This window comes from Callorhinus ursinus, unplaced genomic scaffold, assembly GCF_003265705.2.
Source record: "Callorhinus ursinus isolate GAN/ISIS: 27379988/994484 unplaced genomic scaffold, GSC_fseal_2.0 scaffold1, whole genome shotgun sequence".
Lineage (NCBI taxonomy): Eukaryota > Metazoa > Chordata > Mammalia > Carnivora > Otariidae > Callorhinus > Callorhinus ursinus.
The window spans coordinates 37,525,018-37,543,673 of NW_027397063.1; the positions used below are offsets into that span (position 1 = coordinate 37,525,018).

Sequence of the window (18,656 nt, forward strand, 5' to 3'; positions counted from 1 at the left end):
TCAAAGTGATGTGATGTGGGATAGAGTCAACAGAACATTATTCCCCCCAAAAAATGTTGGGGGGAATGTGTTGATTCATTTTCCATTAGCGTCAAATTTATTGAGTTTATTTGTACAAATACCCATGATTTATTTTTATATGTGTACCACTATACTGGGTTCTGAATATGAAATGAAACAATTCAGAAAGTAAAGACATGCTTCCTAAAGAGTGAGCCCCAGGTGCTCTAGGAGCATAGATAACGTGCACCCTACAGAGGCATGATTATGGATGTGTTGGTGTTTGAAATATATGAATTACATGGTGACTAAGCTCATGCCAAGTCTGTAATAAGAATTTATATGAGATAGAGCTAATTGAGAATAATTAGCTAAAATTAAAATGATAATGGTAGTGTTAATCTTGATTTTTTTTCCTGAGATACAGAATGTATCCTCTTTTCCATTAAGATGGTTACTTCCCACTTATGTTACCATAGACAAAAAATGCCTTTTTTTCCAAGCTGGTATTGGACTCAGCCAACACTCTTCTACTTCTCTTCACTCCTTCTGGATCTCAGGCCTAAGGTCACTGACCTGACCACCTGCTAGTTGGCCCTCATCCATAGAGTGATGCTCTTCACAATACTGTTCTTAGTGTCTTCACCAAGAACTTTGGAGTCACTGAATTGTCAGAATGACTTCAAATGTAAGGTGTTTTTCGACATGAACAACATGTTAAAGGGCCTCTCCATCTGCAACACCTGCTTTTGTGCATACTCCAGGCCATGGTCATTAGCCCCAGCATCTCCTGGTTGGAGAGGTTTAAGCAGAAATCCACACATTACCTCTTCCATTCCTTCTCCTTATGGGTCCCCAGTTTGTCTTTCAGTAGTAGCCTCATGCACTACACCATGGCTTCTAATGTGACCAAGACCAATCTGCTAAATATCAATAAATACTTCTCACTTTCCTCCATAAACTACATCATCTGGAGTCCGTTTTTCATACTATCACACTTTAGAGATGCCTCCTCTGCAGGAATCATGCTTCTTGCAAGTGCATACATGGTGGTGATTCTCTTGTCCAGGTATCACAGGCAGCCCTAGCACCTTCACAATATCAGCCTCTTCTTACGAACCACCTCAGAAAAAAGGGCCACCCAGACCATCTTGCGGCAGGTGCATTTCTTCGTGGTCATGTGCTGGGTGGATTTCATCACCTCATCCTCTTCAGCCCTATTATGGGCATATGACCCAGTCATCCTGGGTGTCCAGACTTTTGTGGACAATTTCTTTTTAAAAAATTTTTTAAAGATTTTATTTATTTGAGAGGGAGAGAGACAGAGCATAAGTGGGGGGAGGGGCAGAAGGCAAGGGAGAGGGAGAAGCAGACTCCCCGTTCAGCAGGGACCCTGACTCAGGGTTTGATCCCAGGACCCCAGAATCAAGACCCAACCCAAAGGCAGACGCTTAACTGACTGAACCACCCAGGTACCCTAAATTTCTATGCTACTGTCAGTCCTCTGGTATTAATCAGAGGTAATATAAGGACAATAAAGATGATGAAAAATATGCAACAGAAGTATCATATATTTTTAATAAATTATTAAAGAAAATAATTCTCTTAAATACAGATTCATCTATCATCACTTAAATTATTTACACAGCAGAGAACTTGATCTTTGATTTAATTAAATTGTATGGAATTAAGGGTACCCAGGTGGCACAGTCAGTTAAGCATCTGACTCTTGGTTTAGGCTCAGGTCATGATCTCAGGGTCATGAGATCAACACAGCCTGGGGCTCCCTGCCCAGCTTGGAATGTGCTTAAGACTCTCTCCCCATCTGTCCTTCCTCTCATTTGCATGCTCTCTCTCTCTCAACTAAATAAATCTTTTGAAAAAACCTATGGAATTATGCTCTTATTATATCTAAATACTTTTTTAAAAATTTATTTATTTATTTGAAAGAGAGAGCATATTGGGGTGGGGAATGCAGAGAGAGAGAGAGAGAAGGAGAGAGAAAGCCAAGGCGGGGACAACACAGGGCTCTATCGCACAACCCTGAGATCATAACCTGAGCCAAAACCAAGAGTCAGATGTTTAACTGACTGTGCCACCCAGGTGCCCCTATACCTAAATACTTTTGAAAGCAATGCTACTGAGAACTTGCTAGATTCTTTAGATAATTCCATCATGATTTGGAAGTCCTATACATTTATGTTTCTTATTTTTCATTTTGATTCTCAGAACTTCATGTATGAAAACTTTTCTAACTTCTTGAGGTGTACTTTTAAGAAGTTTTTATTGGTAATGAAATGCCTTGGATACCTTGCTGCAAATCAACTGACCATATGTATATAGATTTATTTCTACACTCTCTGTTCTTTATCGATCTATATGTACACCTTTATGCCAACACCACACTGTTTTTGATTACTTGAGCTTTAAAGTAGGTCTTGAAATCAGGTTGCTTTCCTCTGCAGCATTGTTTTGACTATGCTAGGTCATTTGCCTTTCTATATAAATGTTTCATTTATTATTTATTTGTTTATTACCTTTGACCCCTTCATCCATTTCTCCCACCCCACCATCTCCTACCTCTGGCAACCACCAATCTGTTTTCTTTATCTATGAGCTTGATTTTTAAGATTCCACATATAAAAGAGATCACACAGTATTTGTCTTTTGCTGACATTTTTTCACTTAGCACAATGCCCTTGAGTTTCATTCATATCATCACAAATAACAAAATTTCCTTTTTTTATGACTGAACAATATTTCAATGTATGTATACACCACAATTTCTTTATTCATTCATCCACTGATGGACTCTTATTTTGTTTCCATATATTGACTGTTACAAATAGTGCTGTAATAAACATAAAGGGTGCATGAATCTTTTCAAACTAGTGTTTTCATTTTCTTCGAGTAAATGCCCAGAAGTGGAATTGCTGAGAGCTCTATTTTTAAGTTTTTGAGGAACCTCTATGCTCTTCTCCATAGTGACTGCACCAATTTACATTAACATCAACAGTGCACAAGGGTTCCATTTTCTCCACATCCTTACCAACATTTGTTAACTTCCTGTGTCTTTGATAATTGCCATTCTAACAGGTGTAAGGTAATATCTCATTGTCATTTTGAGTTGCATTTCCCTGATGATTAGTGATGTTGAACATCTTTTCATGTATCTGTTACAATCTGTATGTCTTCTTTAGAAAACTATTCAGATCATCTGACAATTTTTTAATCAATTTTTCTTTTGCCGTTGAGTTGTATGTGTTCTTTATATATTTTGGATATTAACCCCTTATCAGATATATGATTTGCAAATATTTTCTCACATTTGGTAGGCTGCCTTTTTATTTTGCTGATGGTTTCCCTTGCTATGCAGAAGCTCTTTAGTTAATGTAGTTCTATTCGTCTTTTTTTGCTTTTGTTGCTGTTAATTTTGGTGTCAGTTTTAAAAAATCATCACTGGGGCCTCTGAGTGACTCAGTTGGTTAAGTGTCCAACTCTTGATTTCAGCTCAGGTCATGATCTCAGGGTTGTAAGATTGAGCCCCTTATTGGGTGCTGGGCATGGAGGCTGCTTAAGATTCTCTCTCTTCCTCTCCTTCTGCTCCTCCCCTGTTTCTCCCTCTCTTAAAAAAAAAAAAAATCATCACCAAGACTAGTGTCAAAGAGCTTATTGCCTATTTTCTTCTAGGTTTCAGGTCTGATGTTCAAGTCTCTAATCCATTTTGAGTTAATTTTTGTGTATGGTGTCAAATGGTGGTCCAGCCTTATTCTTTTTCACATGGCTGTCTAGTTTTCCCCACACTATTTATTGAACTGTCCTTTTCCCATTGTATATTCTTGGCTCCTCTGTTATAAATTAATTGACCATATATGTATTTCTGGGCTCTGAGTTTATAAGTCTTATTCTTACACTAATAAATCAGAAAAAGAATTTATTTTAATACAATGGGATGAATAGCATGTTAGAAAAAGCCTGGATTTTGGGGGGGTGCTTGGGTGGCTCAGTTGTTAAGTGTCTAACTTCAGCTCAGGTCATGATCCCAGGGTCCTGGGATCAAGCCCCACATCGGGCTCCCTCATTAGGGGGAAGCCTGCTTCTCCCTCTCCCACTTCCCTGGCTTGTGTTCCCTTTCTCCTGTCTCTCTCTCTGTCAAATAAATAAATAAAATCTTAAAAAAAAAAAAAAAAGAAAAAGCCTGGATTTGGGGAGCCAGAGATGAGTTCAAACCCAGACTCTGCCCCTAAGTAGCTGTGTGACTGTAGGCGGGTTACTTGTTCTCTCTTAGACTTTGTTTTTCACTTTCATAAGAAGGAATAAAACACCTTCTTTGTTGTGAAGAATTTTTATCCATCAATTTCATCAATATTTAAGCACTTATAAATCTTATTATAATATAATACAAATATTGAAATAAATAAAACATTAGACAAAAAGCTCCTCAAGTCCTTGATTATCTTTATTACCATGCAGCACTGACCAGCTAGCTACTTCTGGTAGGTGCTAAGTATGTGTTGGATGGGTGGACCCTGAGAACATGAGTCAGTACCTAATAACAGCAGGACTGCTTATCTTCTGTGATCTGGTTCCTAGAACCACTTGTTGAAGGGCTCACCTCCAGTATCCTTCACTGTGGCAAAAAGAAGGTCTGGTTGGAACCAGTGAGACAAACGAAATCACCAATACCAACTCCTATCAGTGGATCTGAAAGCTAATCAAAGATGGGCTGATCATTCAGAAGCCTATGACTGTCCATTCCCACACCCAGTGTTGAAGAAACACCTTGCCCTGCTGTAAAGCCAGGTATAATGGGCACAAGTATGCAAAGGGTACTGTCAAATGCCTGAGAAGGTAACCTGGATAAGAATTCAGAGCTGGATCCTCAGAAGATATGGTGAATTTAAGAAGACTGACCACTGCATGTATCACAGCCTATACGTGAAGATAAATGGGAATGCGTTTAAAAACAAGCTGATTCTTATGGAACACATCCATAAGCTGAAGGCTGACAGGGGCAGCAAGAAGGTGTGGGCTGACCTGGCTGAGACCAACAGGTCTAAGACCAAGGAAGCACATAAGTGCTGGGAGGGACAGCTCCAGGCCAAGAAAGAGAATAAGACTGAGACCAAGAACTAAAGCTCCCCCTCTTTTGTCTGTACATAGTGGCCTCGGGACTTGTATAGCTATCATTATTCAATAACATTAGCCTTTATCTGCCTGAGGGGGAAAAAGTGAATTGCATTTGTTTTTCTGCCAACTCTGTGGTCATGGTGAGCATTCAACCAATTAAAAATCTAAGTCTTTTTTCACATGAACTGCTGTTCAATAAGCTCTCCCTCTTCCTGTTTATGGATTATTGAATTACTGAACTGAAACACAGGATTTTTTTTTCATCTTTAATTACATTTTATCATATTAACTTTAGCCAATTTAATTTTAGCTGTTTGGTTCTGTTGGCCATTAATCTGTCATTATGCATGTTAATCATGCCTTCCAGACTTATGATGTGTAAATTTGATTAACGTGTAAAACTCTATTCATTCAACACAACAGGCCACTGCCCCAGAGGATCAGCAAGAGCATCCAGCTAAGACCAAGTTTACCAATCATAGAGAACTGCAAAACTCCAGCTCTAAGGGAAAATAGTATATAGAATACATGGTTTTTTCTGCACGATTCTTTAGTCTTTCAATTTTAATTTTTTCCCTTTCCTTTTCCAACCAATTTCTTATTTTATCAACTCATTTTTCAAATCATTTTTAATTTTCATTTTTACAGTTACATTCTATCTTTCATTGTATTTAATTTTATTTTTGAATATATGTATATATGTTTTTCTTTCTTTACAATTTTGGGATGAAGATTCTTCTGACAAACCAATGAAAATACACTCAAGATATAGTGTTTTGCTCTGTTCTGTTCACCTGTCTGTTTATATTCCTTTTTTGTTGTTGTTTTCTTTTTTTTCTCTTTTAGTCTTCATTTTTACAGTTACATTCTATCTTTTCATTGTATTTAATTTTATTTTTGTACATATATAAATTTTTCTTTCTTTACAGTTTTGGGATCTAGTTTTCTAACAAACAGAACAAAATACACACAGGATCCAGTGTATCGCTCTATTCTGTTCACCTGTTGGATTAGATTCTTTTTTCTTTAATTTTTATTATTTTTTTTTAGTTTCAGGTCTCTTCTGATTTGCTTAGAGTATATTTCTCTGGGGTCATTGTTGCCATTTTAGTATTTTGTTCTCTTGTTCATCTATTCTCTGGACAGAATAACAAGGTGGAAAAACTCACCTCAAAAAAGAGAACAACAGGCAGTACTGACTGCCAGGGACCTGATCAGTATGGGTATAAGTAAGATGTCAGAACTAGAGCTCAGAATAACAATTATAAAGATATTAGCTGGGCTTGAAAAAAAGCATAGATGACATTAGAGAATCTCTTTCTGGACAAATAAAGGAAATAAAATCTAATCCGGTTGAAATAAAAAAGGCTACTAATGAGATGCAATAAAAAATGGAGACTCTAACTGCTGGGATAAATGAGGCAGAAAAGAGAATTAGTGATATAGAAGATGAAGGATGGAGAATAAAGAAGCTGAGAAAAAGAGAGATAAACAACTACTGTATCACGAGGGGAGAATTCAAGAGATAAATGATATCATAAAGTGAAACAATATTAGAATAATTGGGATCCCAGAAGAAGAAGAAAGAGAGAGAGAGAGAGAGAGGAACAGAAGGTATATTGGAGCATATTATAGCAGAGAACTTCCCCAATCTGGGGAAGGAAACAAGCATTACAGTCCAGAAGGCACAGAGAACCCCCCTTAAAATCAATAAAAATGGTCAACACCAAGACATATAATAGTGACACTTGGCAAATCTCAGAGACAAAGAGAAAATCCTAAAGCAGCTTGGGACAGGAACTTCCCCAATCTGGGGAAGGAAACAAGCATTACAGTCCAGAAGGCACAGAGAACCCCCCTCAAAATCAATAAAAATGGTCAACACCAAGACATATAATAGTGACACTTGGCAAATCTCAGAGACAAAGAGAAAATCCTAAAGCAGCTAGTGACACTTGGCAAATCTCAGAGACAAAGAGAAAATCCTAAAGCAGCTTGGGACCCCTCTACAAGGGTAGAAAGATTAGACTGGCAGCAGACATAACCACAGAGACTTGGCAAGAGAGAAAAGACTGGCATGATATAGTCAGGGTGCTAAATGAGAAAAATATGCAGCCAAGAATACTTTATCCAGCAAGGCTGTCATTCAAAACAGGAGAGATAAAAAGCTTCCAGGACAAACAAAAACTAAAAGAATTTCTGATTACTAAAGCAGTCCTACAAGAAATATTAAAGGGATCCTTTAAGCAAAGAGGGAACCCAAAAGTAACTCAGACCAGAAAGGAACAGAGACAATATACACAAACAGAGACTTTACAGGTAATGCAATGGCACTAAATTCATCTCTTCCAATAGTTACTCTGAATGTAAATGGGTTAAATGCCACAATCAAAAAACACAGGATATCAGATTGGATAAAAAAGCAGGACCCATTGATACACTGTCTGCAAGAGACTTATTTTAGACCCAAAGACACCTCCAGACTGAAAGTGAGGGGGTGAAATACCATTTATCATGCTAATGGTCATTAAAAGAAAGCTGGGGTGGCAAACCTATATCAGACAAATTAGATTTTTAAACCAAACACTGTAATAAGAGATGAGGAAGGACACTATATCATAATTAAAGGATCTACCCAACAATAAGATCTAGCAATTGTAAATATTTATGTCCCTAACATGGGAGCAGCCAATTATATAAGCCAATTAACAAATTTAAAGAAACACATCAATAATAATACAATAATAGTAGAGGACTTTAACACCCCCTCACTGCAATGGACAAATCATCTACGCAGAAGATCAACAAGGAAACAAAGGCTTTGAATGGCACACTGGACCAGATGGATTTCACAGATATATTCAGAGCCTTCCATCCTAAAGCAATGGACTACACATTCTTCTCGAGTGCGCATGGAACATTCTCCAGAATAGATCACATCCTGGGTCACAAATCAGGTCTCAACCAGTACCATAAGACTGGGGTCATTCCCTGCATATTTTCAAACCACAATGATTTGAAACTGCAAGTCAATCACGAGAGGAAATTTGGTAAGAACTCAAATACATGGAGGCTAAAGAGCACCCTACTAAAGAATGAATGGGTCAACCAGGAAATTAAAGAAGAATTTAAAAATTCAGGGAAGCAGATTAAAATGAACATACAACTGTCCAAAACCTTTGGGATGCAGCAAAGGCAGTCCTAAGAGGGCAGTATATAGCAATACAAGCCTTTGCCAAGAAACAAGGTTTCAAATATATAACCTAACCTTATACCTACAGGAGCTGGAGAAAAAACAGCAAATAAAGTCTAAACTAAGCAGGAGAAGAAAATTAATAAAGATTAGAGCAGAAATCCATGAAATAGAAACCAAAAGAACAGTAGAACAAGTGAATGAAACTAGGAGCTGGTTCTCTGAAAGAATTAATAAGATCGACAAAACCCTGGCCAGCTTATCAAAGAAAAGAGAAAGGACCCAAATAAATAAAATCATGAATGAAAGAGGAGAGATCACAACCAACACCACAGAAATACAAACAATTATAAGAACATATTATAAGCAACTATATGCTGACAAATTAGGCAATCTGGAAGAAATGGATGCATTCCCAAAGATGTATAAACTACCAAAACTGAAAGAGGAAGAAATAGAAAACCTGAACAGACCCATAACCAGCAAGAAAATTGAAGCAGTAATCAAAAATCACCCAACAAACAAGAGTCCAGAGCTGGATGGCTTCCCAGGGGAATTCTACCAAACATTTAAAGAAGAATTAATACCTATTTTTCTGAAGCGGTTTCAAAAAATAAAAATGGAAGGAAAACTTCCAAACTCTTTCTATGAGGCCAGCATTACTTTGATCCCAAAACCAGACAAAGACCCCACCAAAACGGAGAATTACAGACCAAAATCCCTGATGAACATGAATGCCAAAATTCTCACCAAGATACTAGCCGATAGGATCCAACAATACATTAAAGGATTATTCACCATGACCCAGTGGGATTTACTCCTGGGCTTCAAGGGTGGTTTAACATCTGCAGATAAATCAGTGTGATACATTACATAATAAAAGAAAGGACAAGAACCATCAGATCCTCTCAATAGATGCAGAAAAAGCATTTGACAAAGTACAGCATCCTTTCTTGATTAAAACTCTTCACAGTGTAGGGACAGGGGAACATAGCTCAATATCATAAAAGCCATATATGAAAAGCCCACAGAGAATATCATTATCAATGTGGAAAAACTGAGAGCTTTCCCCCTAAGGTCAGGAACATGGCAGGGTGTCCACCATCACCACTGCTATTCAAAATAGTACTAGAAGTCCTAGTCTCAGCTATCAAACAAGAAATAGAAGGCATCCAAATTGGCAAAGAAGAAATCAAACTCTCACTCTTCGTAGATGACATGATACCCTATGTGGATAACGCAACAGACTCCACCCCAAAACTTCTAGAACTCATACAGGAATTCAGCAAAGTGGCAGGATATAAAATCAATGCACAGAAATCAGTTGCATTTCTACAACAATGAGACAGAAGAAAGAGAAATTGAGGAGTCGATCCCATGTACAATTGCACCAAAAACATAAGATACCTAGGAATAAATCTAACCAAAGAGGTGAAGGATCTGTATTCTAGAAACTACAGAAACTTATGAAAGAAATTGAAGAAGACACAAAGAAATGGAAAAACATTCCCTGCTGATGGGTTGGAAGAACAAATATTGTTAAAATGTCTATGCTACCTAGAGCAATCTATACATTCAATGCAATCCCTATCAAAATACCATTGACTTTTTTCACAGAGCTGGAACAAATAATCCTAAACTTTGTATGGAACCAGAAAAGACCTCAAATAGCGAAAGGAATGTTGAAAAAGAAAACCAGAGCTGGCGGCATCACAATTCTGAACTTCAAGTTCTATTACAAAGCTGTAATCATTAAGACAGTACGGTACTGGCACAAAAACAGATATACAGATCAAGGGAACAGAAGAAAGAACCCAGAAATGAACCCTCAACTCCATGGCCAACTAATCTTCGACAAAGCAGGAAAGACTATCCAATGGAAAAAAGACAGTCTCTTCAACAAATGGTGTTGGGAAAATTAGACAGCCACAGCAAAAGAATGAAACTGGACCATTTCCTTACACCATATGAAAAAATAGACTCAAAATGGATGAAAGCCCTAAATGTGAGACAGGAATCCATCAAAATCCTAGAGAACACAGGCAGCAAGCCCTGTAACCTCAGCCACAGCAACTTCTTGCTAGAAACATTTCCAAAGCAAGGGAAACAAAGGCAAAAATGAACTATCGGGAATTTATCAAGATAAAAAGCTTAAAGGGGAGCCTGGGTGGCTCAGTTGGTTAAGCATCTGCCTTTGGTTCAGGTCATGGTCCCAGGGTCCTGGGATCGAGCCTCACGTTGGGCTCCCTGCTCAGCGTGTTCTCCCTCTGCCAATCCCCCTGCTTGTGTTCCCTCTCTCACTGTGTTTCTCTCTGTCAAAAAAATAAAATCTTAAAAAAAAATAAATAAAAAGCTTTTGCACAGCAAAGGAAACAGTCGAGAAAACCAGAAGACAACCGACAGAACAGGAGAAGATATTTGCAAATGACATACCAGATGAAGGGCTAGTATCCAAAATCTCTATAAAGAACTTATCAAACTCAACACCCAAAGAATAAGTAATCCAATCAAGAAATGGGCAGAAGACATGAACAGACATTTCTCCAAAGAAGACATCCAAATAGCCAACAGACACATGAAAAAATGCTCCACAACCCTGAGCATCAGGGAAAGCCACAATGAGATACCACCGCACACCAGTCAGAATGGCTAAAATTAACAAGTCAGGAAACGACAGATGTTGAAAAGGATATGAAGGAAGAGGGACCCTCTTACACTGTTGGTGGGAATGCAAGCTGGTGCAGCCACTCTGGAAAACAGTATGGAGGTTCCTCAAAAAGTTGAAAATAGAATTACCCTATGATCCAGCAATTGCACTACTAGGTGTTTACCCCAAGGATACATACATCGTGATATGAAGGGCAACTTGCACCCCAATGTTTATAGCAGCAATGTCCACAGTGGCTAAACTATAGAAACAGCCCAGATTTCCATTGACAGATGAATGGATAAAGAAGATGTGGTGTACAATGGAATAGTACTCAGCCATGAAAAAAATGAAATCTTGCCATTTGCAATGACGTGGATGGAACTAGAGAGTATTCTGCTAAGGTAAATAAGTCAATCAGAGAAAGACAATTATCATATGATCTCATGCATATGTGGAATTTAAGAAACAAAACAGAGGATCACAGGGGAAGAGAGGAAAAAATAAAACAAGGGGAAATCAGAGAATCGGAGAGGGAGACAAAATATAAGAGACTCTTAATCACAGGAAACAAACTGATAATTCAAAAGTCAATTCCTTTCATTACCAAAATTTAGTAGTGGTGTTATGGATCAAATTAGGTTTAAAAGTACATATCAGAACCACGGCATTACCCATGAGCTTTTACTTTCTACATTATATATTACTGAAATTTTGGAATACTTTGTAATGATCACACACTTCATTTATAATTAGAGAACAAACAATATATTCATAACTATGTATGTGAAGTTTCCATTATAGAAAAGCATTGTGTTAATTCCCTAGAAAGGTTTTATTAGGTTCTTTTTCAAAATGAAAAATATAAAGAGAGATTATAAAAGTTTGAAAAAACATGAAAATTAGAAAAAAGAAAAAATCACCAATAAAGCTCCCATACTCACCCAATTGTTACTAATGGTGATGTGTTTCTTTTCTTTTTTCCTATATATTGGTGATGTTCTTAAGTGATCAGATGATAATGTTTCTTAATCTTATTTAACCCATAAGAACAGGAACATTTTCTTCCTATGTATTCAGTTCCTTGTTCTGGCCTAGATGGAATGGTAGGTCATGGAATGTTTACATGAAAAGATCTTATAGATCATCTAGAAGTATCCAAACTCTCATCTTACCTCCCAGGAAGTAAAAATCTTTAACTTCCAAATTTACTGTTTTGTAGATGGGGTCATATTAACAGTTACTAGTTCAGATTCTATAGCTGCTTTTCCCCACCTGGTCACACAAGTCAGAAAAGTTTCCCCAAATTCTTTCGGGAGTTCAGGTAATGTTTTACATAGACTCCGAGCATAACCAGTCAGCTCTCATTTCTTTCCTCTTCCCCAGCTGTAACCTTGGTAGGCCAGATCTTACCAGCGGCCTGCTGCCTTCCCCGGCGGCTGCCATGAAGGATCTGCAAGTGCTGACAGGCCAAAGCGGTGTGTGGAGAAGCAGCTTGGAAGGCCCCCTTCTCCTCTCCCAGTAGAGGGCTCCCCAGCAGTGCCATTTGTGTGCCATGTCTTGGCACCCTTGCTCTCAAAATGGGTTTCATGGACCGACAGCATTTGGTGGACTTATCAGAAATGCAGAATCTCAGGCCCCTAAATCAGAATCTGCTTTTTAACAAGAACCCCAGGTGATTCGTATTCAAATAACAGTTTGAGAGGCACCTACTTAAAGCACCTCCCTGGGATTAAAGCATGAATTCAATTGGGGTAAAGGGCAATGTTGGGTCAGAGAACAAAAGTGACAAATAATAGGACTTTTGACAATGATGCCTTCCCTTTAATGACCTTATCTTTGTGACTGGGCCCAACTTGGAATGCTTGAGTACTTCTCTTAGAAGAGCTCCCCCTTAGGAGACGCCCTCCCTCCTCATTACCTTAGAGAGACAGATCTTTTTGGGGGGGGTGGGAGGGATGGGGTGGCTGAGTGATGGACATTGGACAGGGTATGTGCTATGGTGAGCGCTGTGAATTGTGTAAGACTGTTGAATACAGACCTGTACCTCTGAAACAAATGATACATTATATGTTAAAACAAACAAACAAAAAAAGATAGTAGGAAGGGAAAAATGAAGGGGGGAAATCGGAGGGGGAGAGAGAGACTTTTGGTGACCTGTCCCTTCTTTTTCAATTCAACTAAACATGGCTGAGCCTCGAACTAAGAATCCACCAGACTGTAGGAAATTTTACACTGCTGCACATGTAAAATATATTTTTATTTAGTGAATGTTGATTTAGTACCTATCATTTCCAAAATATTCCATGATGGGCTGTGGGAATACCAAAGTAAGTAAAACAGTTTCTGCCCTCAAAGGAGGCAAATAAGCTGTATGATGGGACAAGTAGGGACTTTTGGGGACAGTTTGAAGAAAGAGCCGAAAGGTTCCCAAATGAAGCAGTCTTACTGCAGTTTGGAGAAGCCGCAGTTATATCTTGCCCCTACAGCCTCTACGTGCCTGTTCTCCAGGTGGAATGCCCTGCTTCCATTTCCATTTCTCTACATTCTTACCCGCCCTCCAAGGCCAAGTTCAAATGCCAACTTATGAATAAAATCTGCCCCAATCCTCTCAGCTAAATATGCTTTTGACACTTTATAACTCCATCATATCCTGCCTTGAGACGAATTATGTGTGTTGAGGCCTTATGGGGTGGGGGATGTATCATTTGTAGGCAAAGAATGTAGTGTAGTCAGTCTTCTTGGATTCCCCAAAGGACCTAGCATGATGTGCCATAGTTTTTGAAGAAAGAAAAAAAAAATTAGATGTAATGCAGCTACTCTACTAATGTGTCCCTATTCAGGAAGTGTATCAGCTTTCTCAAGTCATTGTCAGAGTGAACAGGAGGGAGAATGCTGAACACTGCTGGGATAATTAGGAGGATGAGGCACTTTCCCCTAATTTTCCTTTGGTCAGATTGGTTCTTTCACACAGAAACAACATCCTCATTGGTAGAAGAGTAGCTATTAATCTCAGCTGAATGGAATTTCATCTAGTTGTCAGCTGGATAGAAGTGGGCTGGCTATGTTGCCTGTTAGTATTTAAGAAGTCTCCTACCTTAATGGATAGCGCTTTTTATGCCCGGTTTTCCCTAAAGCTGACATGGCATCCCAGGCTCAGAAACCTCTCTGTGAGGCGTGTAGGATTGCTGTTAATTATGTAGCATCTTATGAGCTGAACATCAGTGATGCTTATTTTACGATGGTTAGTATGAGTTCTTGAGGCATTGTGAGAGAGGTTCAACTTTGATGTGGGTGATGACATATCTTCTATATTCTTAGTAATGGTGGTTATGGCTGTTTTTGTTGTTTGATACTAGATGAGACAGTAACGTAGTGGCTAGGGTTTTGTTGTGTTGTGACGCAGTGATTCAGAGCTGCGCCATGGCAAACTATGGGAGATGATAAGGAGAATCACAGTTCTTTCCAGTGGTTTCCCAATGCTATATGGGCATCAACTATGTGGGAAGACTGAATAAACAATTTTTCACCCGTATACTATTTTAGAGTTAATGTAGATGTATTAAGATTGATGAAATAGATTGATATTTAAAATGTCAATTTATACTGGACTTCTGCCAGGAGTCCACATGATTACTGGAAATAAGTATGAGCATGTCCGGTTCACAAATCTGACCCCCTAAAAAGGCCATAATGGCCGAAAATTAGGCACCAGCATAACGAGACAGCCTGGGCCGTCTGGAAGTCAAAGGACAAACTAGGGAAAGAACAAAGGCCTCTTTCAGAAAACCACAGAAATAATGAAGTGAGCTTGTATAAAATTTCCAGTCTTGAAATTCAGCTTCTCTCACCTCCGTTCTGTTGCCATTCTCACCCCCTCTTCTAGACCTGTTACTATGATGAAGAGTCTGATGCACCTGTTTATGTCCCCTTTTTCCAAGACCAAGCAGAAGTGAAGAGAGCACATGCAAAGCAGTTCATAAAATACCTAAAAGAGCGTCAGAGTAAAATCTGCCTTCCGGTGACTAAGGTGACTGTATAACTATGATGATCTCCACGGGGCTTTTGCTGGGTCTAGAGAACTCAACGATTAGTTGCTACCTAACTTGTAAGGTTACTTGTTTTCTTTTCTTTTCTTTTTTAAGATTATTTATTTGAGAAAAGAGGTGGGGGGGAGAGAGAGAGAGAGAGAGAGAGAGAGAGAGAGAGAGAATGAGTAGGGGGAGAAGCAGAGGAGGAGGGAGAGAGAATCTGAAGCAGACTCTGTGCTGAGCGTGGAGCCTGACGTGAGGCTCAATCCCAGGACCCTGAGATCATGACCTGAGCTGAAACCAGGAGTTGGATGCTTAACTGACTGAGCCACCCAAGCGCCCCTGGTTACTTGTTTTCTTACATGGAATTATAGTCACTGACTTTGAGTGCAAGCATATACCTTCTTTGTAACTTCTTCATATTACTGTGAGTAAATCATAACCACTAAATGCTTGTTTGATTTTGTTTGTTTGGGTTTTCTTTCTTTTTTCAGTTTTTATTTATTTCAGTAATCTCTACACCCAATGTGGGGTTCAAACTCACGGCCCCAAGATCAAGAGTGGCATGGTCTTCAGACTGAGCCAGGCAGGCGCCCCTTGTTTGTTTTTTTTTTTTAATGGACCAGCAGCACCAGCGTCACCTGGGAACTTAATAGAAATGCAAATTCATGGACCCAGTGGGACAAACTGATTCAGATTCTCTAGGGGGTGGGCCCCAAGGAGTGGTAGCTTAATAAGCTTGTCAGGTGATTCTAATGCTCTACGTAGTTTGAGACACTCTCTCCTAATGGCTTCTTCCTAAATGTGTTAGCATCTTATATTAGATCTTTAGTCTAATTCAGATACATTTCAGGTATTTAATATGGCTGAGTCTCCAATGCAGTAGAACAAATTCTTTTTCACTAGGACATACACTCCAAAGAAACAGTCTAAATCTTAATTGGGGGGTATTACATGTAGAAACATCCCTAGTTACCTGATGTGTTTTTAACTCCAGCTTTATAAAGAGAACTAAATGTCTGCTAGCAACAGAACTGAACCACCATCACAGAATTCCAAAGCTAATGTAATAGTGCATGTAACTGCTGGTGGTAACCAAGCTTTGTAACACATTAAAATTACCTAGTGAGCTTTTGGAAAATCTTGGTATCAAGTTTGTACTCTGTATCAATTAGGCCAGAATTTCTGCAGTTGAAAGCCAGACATGAGTATTTAAGATGTCCTGCTGATTCCATTGTGCCACAATGTTTGGAAACTACTAGCCTATGTAAACCTAGTCATAATCCAACCCAGGATGTAGGGTGTAACAAAGGGTGGAAAAGTGACTCCCTGTTCTCTTCAACAGAGGCCTGACATAGAGTACTGGGGAACTGACCTACAAGCTATAGTGATTGCTCTGGAGATGGAAAAAGAGTTACACAAGCACCTACAAGAGCTGAAGAGCTTGGCTTCTAAGAATAGCGAAACTGATGTAAGTAGTTAATTGGTTCTGAAAGCAGGGTTATCTTTCACTTCTCATTATGACCTACTTCTAAGACATGGGTCCAAAACAGCGGATCACCCAATCTGTGCTTGTTTCTCCCCAAGTAAGTATATGAACTTATTTCTGGGAGTTGGTTGATGTGGGAAGAGTAGGTGTGTTGGAGGAATGCAACTCAACACAAGATGGAGAAGACTTTCCAGGAATAATACACTCTGGATAATTAAACAAAATAACTTCTGTTGCTGGCTTATAAATCTCCTAGACCAAAAGTGCCTAAATTTTAATGGATAACAGAATCACCTGGAGGACTTACTGAAACAAACTGCTGGGCCCTATCCCCAGAGTTCCTAATTCAATTGGTTTTATGTGGTATCCAAAAATTTGCATTTCTAACAAGTTCCCAGGTGATGATGCTACTGGCCAGGGGCCACATTTTGAGAACCACTATCCTTGAGCGTCCTTGCAAAACTGATTATTAATGGTGACTTCTTATCCTATAAACTTTTCTGAAGTCTTCTTGGTTAATGATGAACACTCTACCTTATAGTGGTAACTTTCTTACCAATCCCCTGCCTTCTCTGAGTCAGTGGGGAAAAAAAAAAATGTCCTAATAAAAGTTATCAACCCTTGCTCTCACTGAGGAGTTCTGAAGAGATACATATGACTAAGTCTTACACCAGACCACTTAAATCTAAAACCACTTAAATCTAAAAGGGATCTGGGTGCCTACTCAAAACTTCCACGTGATTCAAATAAACAGGGTGAAAAACCATTGCACTAGGAACTCATTACTTAATCTGTACTTTTGATGAGATACCCTAACACTCATATTCATTAAAAGTGGATATTTGTATTCACCTGGAGGTCTTGAATGTCTTAGATCAGTGCTCTTTGAATTTCAATATGCATATGAATAGTCTAGTGCTGTCTTAAAATATGATTTCTTAGGTCTGGGTGAGACTTGAGATTCTGCATTTCTGACAAGCTCCCAGGGCTGCTGGTCCATGCACTCACTAGAAGTTGGTAGAAAGATCTTAGGTCGTATCCCACTGCAGACAAGGTCTTTACTGAGTCCTTCCCTTCTCTCTCTCTCTCTCTTTTTTTTTTTTTTTTTTTTTTGGTATTGTACTGTAGCTCTTAGAATTCCTGAAAAAGTTCTTGGTTAAACAGAAGAGGAACATAAAGTATCTGGAATACCAGCATAGCTATCAGAAGGAATTAGAAAGGCTGACTGCGGAGGAAGGCACATCGGAAGAGCCTGTGGAAGCATCAGGCAGAGGTTTAACATCTGAAGGCAAGACAGCAAGTCCTCCATTATTGTAGTTCCCAAAGGCAGCTACTTAAGAATCTTGATCTCTATTTGACAGAAGACTGCTTTCCTTTTAATCTAGTATCCCAATCTTCACTGTTATGCATGGAAATAAATTTGGTTTTGCATTACAATTTTGTGTTAAAGAGATTGCTATTGGAGTACAAGAGGGTTATTTCCATCACTGAGAGTTTGGTGAAAGCTTCTCAGGGATGGGAAGCGGGGGCACATTAGACTTGAAGAAGGAAAACGAAAAACAAAAAAACCTTCCCTCATTGTCCCAAGACACCCAGATGCACAGTCAGGATTTGATAAATTCAACCAGTCCAAGTGGATACAGTAGAAATTAAGTAATTTCCTTCGGTCTTATTATAGCTCCCCTTCCCCTTAGCTTGTATACATATTTTGAGTTTACAAAATAGTAGGGTTTTCTAATTAAATACAAAGCTAAACTTGAAAACAAGAGCTCTTGGTCTAGAAATGGTGGCTGCTACCTAAAAGTGGATAGTGGACAGTGGACAGGCAGTTGCAACCCAAGTGTCCTTTCATAGCTGGAGGTAGACTTAGGGAATTGGAGGGTACACAGGCAATTAAGACACTGAAGACAAGTACGTGGATGCCCTTACTCACCCCACTGTGCACCAACTAGGGTAACTGCTTTAGGAGTAAGTATGAGCATGCAATCTTGGGTCAGACCCAAGGGCCTCATGTCAATAGTATGACCTGGGAAGACAGGTGGCTCTATAGGACTGTGTACTTGCTCCAAAACTTACTATTTTCATGGCCTTGAATAAATTTTTTACCTCACTCATTGACTCAGTTTAGTTGTCTATGAAGTGGGGTTAATAGTATTTAGTTCATAG

General features: G+C 38.9%; 1 protein-coding gene and 1 pseudogene across 3 annotated transcripts in view; one reads left to right on the forward strand and one right to left on the reverse strand.

Annotated features, from left to right (window-relative positions):
* Positions 1-18,656, reverse strand: part of CPOX (coproporphyrinogen oxidase) — a 65,378-nt gene that overhangs the window by 35,414 nt on the left and 11,308 nt on the right. The window lies entirely within an intron of this gene.
* On the forward strand, positions 706-17,894 carry LOC112818406 (uncharacterized; annotated as a pseudogene).